The sequence below is a fragment of the Peromyscus maniculatus genome, chromosome 22 (genome assembly GCF_049852395.1).
Source record: "Peromyscus maniculatus bairdii isolate BWxNUB_F1_BW_parent chromosome 22, HU_Pman_BW_mat_3.1, whole genome shotgun sequence".
Taxonomy (NCBI): Eukaryota; Metazoa; Chordata; class Mammalia; order Rodentia; family Cricetidae; genus Peromyscus; species Peromyscus maniculatus.
Window position 1 is genome coordinate 22,241,282 of NC_134873.1, and position 7,107 is coordinate 22,248,388.

Sequence of the window (7,107 nt, forward strand, 5' to 3'; positions counted from 1 at the left end):
TTGGCCAGCAGGGATGACCTAGTGCCAGGGGCCTGGGGACTCAGGAACCTTGAGTGCTGGTGGGAGGAAGGTGAAAATGTGCCATCTGAGGGGAAAGAGAATGTTGTGACTCTCTGCCAGTCAACTGCATACTTGCACCTGCTAAGGTATGTGTGCACAAATAAACACACTCGTACTTGCACATGCATGCACACACACACACACACACACACACAAACTAGAAAAGACAGAGGTGGCAAGCCAAACCAGGAGTCCCCAGGGAACATTTCTGTAGTCTTCACCAAGCTGTGGGAGCAATCAACCAACCCCCAGGCCTCTCTTGGACCTTCTGATCACAATCTCCATTCTCTCTCTGCTGACTTCCAGGCTTCCTTGCTTTGCAGTTCTATTATCATCTCATGAAACTTTAAAACTCTCCACCCTTCGTTCATTGTAGTCAACTTTAAATAAATTCAGAGTGTCACTTGTTAAAATAAATGACATTTAAACAACCTCAGCATGGTAACTCATTCCTCATTATCATAGCGCGCTCTCCTGAAAGGTCTATAGTACATTATCTCTACGAAATGGATTTTACCTTCAATATTAACCTCATTGCTTAGGGAGGAGAGGAGCTAAGCACTCTGGTGAGAGGTGGTGTAGAAATGCATAGGTAGATTGATAGGACCGCACAAGTGATGATAATCTGAAAGAAAAGCAGACAAAGGGTTTAGGTTACACATTAGGTAGCACATCAGAGCCATGCTAGAGCTGTGATGACTGAGCCAGCTGCCATGGAAGACCAAGAATGTGTGTTTCAGTTTGGCTACCCAGAGCCCACTGTGTTGATGCCTCCGTTGAAAGAGAAGTGACCTTCAGGGTGAGTGCATTAACTACCAGGCACCTCCCTTGGGGAAACTGAGAGCCAAGGTACAGGGTAATTAAGTAACATGCCTTAGACTAGAGGCGAGGTCAGCAAACACACTACCCCTGTCCTCATGGGACTCCTAGAGACCTTGCAATCTTTGTGTTGGAACATTTCCTGGCACACCTGGATGTACAGGGACATGGGCATGTGGAAGCCTGAGGTTGACTTCGGGAACCTTCTATGAGCATTCTCTATGTTAGTCGCCGAGGTAGGGTCCCTCATTTGACCCCAGAGCTCATCTATAATCGCTAGTCTAACTAGTCAGCTTTCTCCATGATTTCCTGTCTCCACTCTCTGAGTGTTAGAATTATAGGCAGGCTCCAACATCCACCCAGCATTTCATGGGTCCTAGAGGGGATCAGAACTCTGATCTTCATGCTTGCTTGACATGCACTTTATCCATCTGAACCATCACCCCAGATCCAGAGACCCTGCAGTTCTTTGCTTATGTCATCTCTCCAGGTCTTTTGACACAATACCATGCCAATTTCCTCATCTCATTCTCTTTATTTCCTCTTATTTTTTAAGAATGCAAAACCAATGGGATGACTACCAGTGCTTTGACTAGGAAGTTATTTTCTTTGCAGCTATACTCCCAGGCAGATAGGGGAGATGGCCAGTAAACAATGTTTCTATTTAATAACCCAGTGTTCAAGGAGACCTTCTGCTCTGGCAAAGGACTCCAAGCTGTGGCCCAGGATGAGTAGATGGGTAAATCTACACTCAACTGAGGCCCGAGGAAGTTTTGTATGGTGAGACTCATAGGTGTTTTCTCCCAAACACCTTTTGAAATCTGACATCTAGCATGTAGCTCCTTCCTAGGTACAGACTCTCTTGAATTCTGGCCAGGAGCTGTGAGTTTTGTGTATATTCCAAATAGGTGTGCACAATGCTTGTACTGTAAACCTAATTCTAAGTGATGGGAAAGCACAAGTCTAAAAGAAAGCATACTCTTTGAGGTATCTGCAGACTAGGCCCAGCAAAGAAAGGAGGTGAGTTTCACAAGCATGGGTATAGAGGAGTGTGGAACACAGGACAGGGTTCTTGGGATATTTATTTTATAGCAAAAATAAAGAAGCTTCTGTTATGATTGGCTCATAAGGCAGTGGGAAAGGACATTCACTATGAATAAGTATTACTTGAAAAGCTACTGTATTTTATAAAGTATAGAAACTCTCACCAATGGAGAGTCTAGGAATGAGAATTACAGTCTTAACTTGCAAATTACTTTGTAACCTGTGTGATGTTTTTCTCAGGTCTTCAACTAGGAGCTAGCTGCTGGAGACTTTCACGAATATTCCCTTCTAAGCACAAGGGTTCTATCTGGGCATGTAATATACTTACTCAAGAGACCCCTTTTTACATCTCACCACCTTTTCCTTACTGTGTATTATAATAAATGAATTCCTTGCTTGTGGCCATCTGGGCCACAGTGATTCTTGGTGTCTATCCTAGCAAGCTTTAAAATGTAAATTTGGCACAGGTTAGAGACACCTAAGAAGGGTGTCTCAGCTGATGGGCTTTCCAAATCAATTTGCCCTATGAGTATGTCTATGATGAATTATCTTGACTGTTAATTGATTTAAGGGCTCAGCCCATTATGGGAGGCACCATTCCTTGAGCATATGGTCCTGAGCTAGATAAGAAAGAGCCTGAATGAGGCAGCAAGTAATATTCCTCTACTGTTTCAACTCCACGATCCTACATGAGTTCTGACCCTAACATCCCTTTTGATGATGGACTGTGACTTGTAAGCTACAATAAATCCTTTCCCCCTCATAGATTGTTTTTGGTCTCGGTATTTTCACAGCAACAGAATTAAACTCCAATAGTATCTTGTACAATTTCCCTCAGATCAAAGATATTCTTATAAGGCCCCCCAATGGTCCAAAGCTTATCTTTGGAACTCACACAAGTTTAGTGTTTAAAATAACTATTTACCAGCAATAATGAAAATATTTGAGATACTCTTTAAAATTTTAGTTGTGAAATATCAATAAAATAATTGCCTAATTCCAAACCATGTACTATTCTAATTAATTCTGTGTGAGACATTTTTTCGGCTTCAAAGATTATTCTACTTGTATTGCATAACAAAATAATAGTATAATTAGGAATAAATTTGTCACTTTTATAAGTAATTCCTTTTTATTATGTGTTTGGAAGCAAAGCACAAGCATGATTAAAGTCTCTTTTAAAAGGTTTTATTAATTACTATGATTATTATGGATAATCAGGGTCCACAAACTACAGAATGAACCCCAGACAAGATGTACAAAGCCACAAAGCATGGCAGAAACAGTGAGGGACACTGGATCCGGGTTTGGCTATTCTTTGAGGCCTGGGTCTCCCTATCTACCTTTTCCCTCTTGGAAGGCAGAGAAGGGAGTCGACTGGCACTTTCCATCTCCTGTTCTTTGCTCTCAAGTCATCTCCTGGAGGCACAATGGAAGAAGCAGTGTTTATTCTCAACCAGCAACTGTCAGCCTGAAGTCAAAGGGCCCTTTCTCAGGGGGTCACCTAAGACCATCTGCATATCAGATATTTACATTATAATTCATAACGGTAACAAACTACAGTTATGAAGTAGCAAGGAAAATAATTTGATGGTTGAGGTCACCGCAAGACGAGGAGCTGTATTAAAGGGTCGAAGCATTAGGAAGGTTGAGAAAAACTGGTCTCTGTGCTTTACTGGTCTCACAGGCCTTTCTCCATTACCTCTGGTCTTATTTAATCAGACCTTAACACAGAGAACTGGAAACCCTCTGCCCGGGAGGGAACTTCTTCTAGGGCCACACTCACCTCAGTTCCCTAGTAACAGGCTACCCTTCTTTCATTTAAAATGCTCTGAGAAAGCACACTGATCAAGGTGACCTTGAGGAAGAAGGGACTTATTTGCTTTACAATTCTAGGTTACAGATCACCATTGTAGTGAAGTCACAGAGGCAGGAGTTCCATGGAGCTGGTCATACCACGCCCATAGGTAAGAGTAAAGAGAGATTAGTACATCCATGTTCTTTGCCTGTTTAACCTTAGTTGGCTTTCTTCACTCTTACCCAGTTCAGGCCCAGCTCATGAAATGGTGTTACCCACATTCGGGGAATGTATCTACACCCCAACTAACAATCAAGACAATCCCTATAGACATGACCATAGGTCAGCCTGTTCTAGAAAATTCTTCAACTGAGGCTCTCCTCTCGACTGACTCTAAGTTGTGGCGAGCTGATAATTAAAAACTAGCCAGGATAGGGAGGGGTGAGCTCCTCCAGGGCAAGGACTGTGATTGATTTTGATTTTTCTTTCTTAGATCCCCAACTGAGAGGCAGTCCCAACAGACATTCAAGAACATTAGCTGAGCCAGGAACATGCTTGTAGAAGCAGATGCAACAAGAGGACACTTAAGTTCAGTAGTTTGAGAATAGCCTGGAGAACATAGCAATACCTCAACTCCAACTTTAAAAAGATATAGTTCTTGAATAGATGGGCCAATTAATGGCATAATAAATTACCACTAGTGTGTATTGCCCACAATAGATGCACTGGTTTCTACTTCCGACTTTGGACCCCAAGAACCTTGTGTGAAGCCAACTATTGTGGAATAGGACTCTACTCCTCCATAATGTCTAGACTTTTCTACTAGAGAAACCATACTTTGACATAAACCATGTCTCCCCAGTATCCCACTATGATTTATTGCAAGACACGGAGGTTTGTAGAGCATCTTAGCTACCAGAATACTCAGACACCTCTTTCTTCAAGTCCTCCCTATCACAGGGGAAAAACAAGACCCAGGTATAGATGGAGCCCACCCAAACTCTTCCCTGAACTATGTCATCTAGAACACATCATGTCTAATGCTCATCATTGTGAGTTGCCAGGGGCCTTTCCTTCCAGAAATTGAAGAGACAAGTATCTCCAGGAGGACACAAAGGAGGGCCATCAGATATAAAAAGAGACAAGTGGGGTCACTAGGGAGAGCAGTGCTCCAGTAGACCTTTCCCTCCAAGACTTCCGTTCTCTGGTCTGTTCTTTATGTCCACAGAAATTCACAGGTATTCTTGGAGTCATACCACTGATAAGGCCATCTGTCCACTTCTTTCCCTAAGGCTCCTTGCTCTGCCTCTGTCTCGTCCCTCTGGAGCCCAGCTGCCCTCTCCCTCACTCAGCCCATTAGCTGAAAGACAGCACTATGTGCTAACAATGACTGACAACACACACTGCCAGATGATGATCCCCATGGAAACCACATAAAAATGAACACTAGACAGAAGATATATATATCCTATTTTAAGTACAGAGTCTGGTTTCCTCAACTTTCTCTGTCTGATTTCCTTTAGCCCAGGCCTCAGCCTGCAAGCGACTGAGCAAACCTCGGTGTGTACTATAGCCCAAGACTGAAGAAGAATGTGGACTGAACAGCGTGAAAGGCTCAACTCTGCAGGGAAGTCATTGCTACACTAGAAAGGCTGTTTCTCCCTCAAGTCCAACACCACTCCTAAAAGAAACACAGCAGTTCTGCCCACCACAGGAAACTATGGGGAAAGCCCTGATGGCCCCATAATGAGGAATCATAAGATAGTTTTCCACATCCTCCTGGATTCCCAGAATATTCTCCAGAATCATGTGGATGGTACCTAGGGATAGTATTAATATAATATATAACTTTTCTCTCCTTTAATGAGTTTTTTGAAATCCCTCAAAGTCTTTTCAAAAATCCTTCTCAAAAATTCCTATAAATACATCACCTACAGGATCCATAAGGTTCTGAAAAAAGAAAAGAAAAGAAAGGAAGAGAGACGGGGGATTCTGTTTCTCTCTGTGATAGGAGACATGGTAAGTGGGTTGGGGTATCACTAATGTACCATAGAATGGCACATGAACTTCCCCCCAGGTATGGTAAAGCACCAGACCTGGTACATACATGGAGAAGAAAAGGATTGAGCAGGGAAAGCCTCCTTTTGGAGTCTTGGTCCTGGTTTTAGATCTGGGCTTGATGATAGCATAAGCAATCCTGGATTTAAGTGGATATAGTAGATAGTGCTTGGTTTTTAGAGCAACAATTGAAAGCCAGGGCAGCCATAGCAGGAAGAGCTATATGGGATGGGGGGTGGGGGAGTGGGGGAGTGGGGGTTACCACTGGCCTTTCTTAAAATCATGTATTATTTGCCATATTTCTACTGTGCTAGTCTTTCTGGCTTCTCCCTTCATGTCTTGCACATATGCATAATTGTTTTAAGAGTGTTTGGCCACAGGTGTTCTCCATGTGTCCCCAGGATAAGCAAAAGAGAAAGAAAAGATAAGAGGTTTCATGGGGCTGAACCTATATGATTGTGAGACTATCCACAGATTTAGATATTGTCCTTTTTGGGAACTGACATAGACAGGTTGTCTTAAAGAACTTAAGAGTTCTCGTTTTGGGCCGGGCGGTGGTGGTGCACGCCTTTAATCCCAGCACTCGGGAGGCAGAGGCAGGCGGATCTCTGTGAGTTCGAGGCCAGCCTGGCCTACAGAGCGAGAGCCAGAAAAGACGCAAAGCTACACAGAGAAAAAACGAGTTCTCTTTTTACTCATACACCTCCCAAGAGCCTGTTCATCACTGACGGGGCACCCACAGAGTCATAATCCCTGTACTCCTAATCACTTTGGGGAAATGGCCAGAGGTTTGGGATGGTCAGGAACCCCTATTATCAATTAGGAGCATATCACCACCATGACTCCCCAGTTTCCAAAAGCAGCTCAATTCCTTCTACTGGTGCCTTTTGCCTGCTTTCTGCAGAATGTATATAGATGCCCCCAAACCCTTCTAGCACTTGCTACATCCATCTATTTAGTATTTCACTGAGCACTAGATTTATTCTCGTCCGATCTACACAATGACTGCTCCAAGAAGCAGAGGGTGTGGTTCCCATGTCTCTCCTATCCGTCACAGTGACCATGAAATGAGAACCATGTACGAATTCATCTGTTCATCTATTCTCCAAACCATTAGTGAGCACCCAGTCCTAGGCCAGGCTTTCATCTCGGCATTAGACTCATATTCAATCCCCGAGTTTGAAAGTTCTCAGTATCATGAGAGGACCGACCATGTGGCGCTGTCATGATCACGGCGTACAATGACCTGCAACAGAAGTAAAGGCAGAGTGAGTGCCCCTGGGCACATATCGAAGAAGAACAGACTCCCAGGGGTGGCAATGGAACTG

General features: G+C 43.5%; 1 long non-coding RNA gene across 1 annotated transcript in view; it reads right to left on the reverse strand.

Moving 5' to 3' along the window:
- LOC121825116 (uncharacterized) overlaps positions 1 to 5,103 on the reverse strand; it is a 29,913-nt gene extending 24,810 nt beyond the window's left edge. Inside the window, exons 1-2 of the long non-coding RNA XR_006067218.2 lie at positions 4,978 to 5,103; positions 578 to 685 (exon numbers count right to left, since the gene is read on the reverse strand). This is a non-coding gene — a long non-coding RNA (uncharacterized LOC121825116). The remainder of the gene's footprint in view (positions 1 to 577; positions 686 to 4,977) is intronic.
- Positions 5,104 to 7,107: the final 2,004 nt, after the last annotated feature.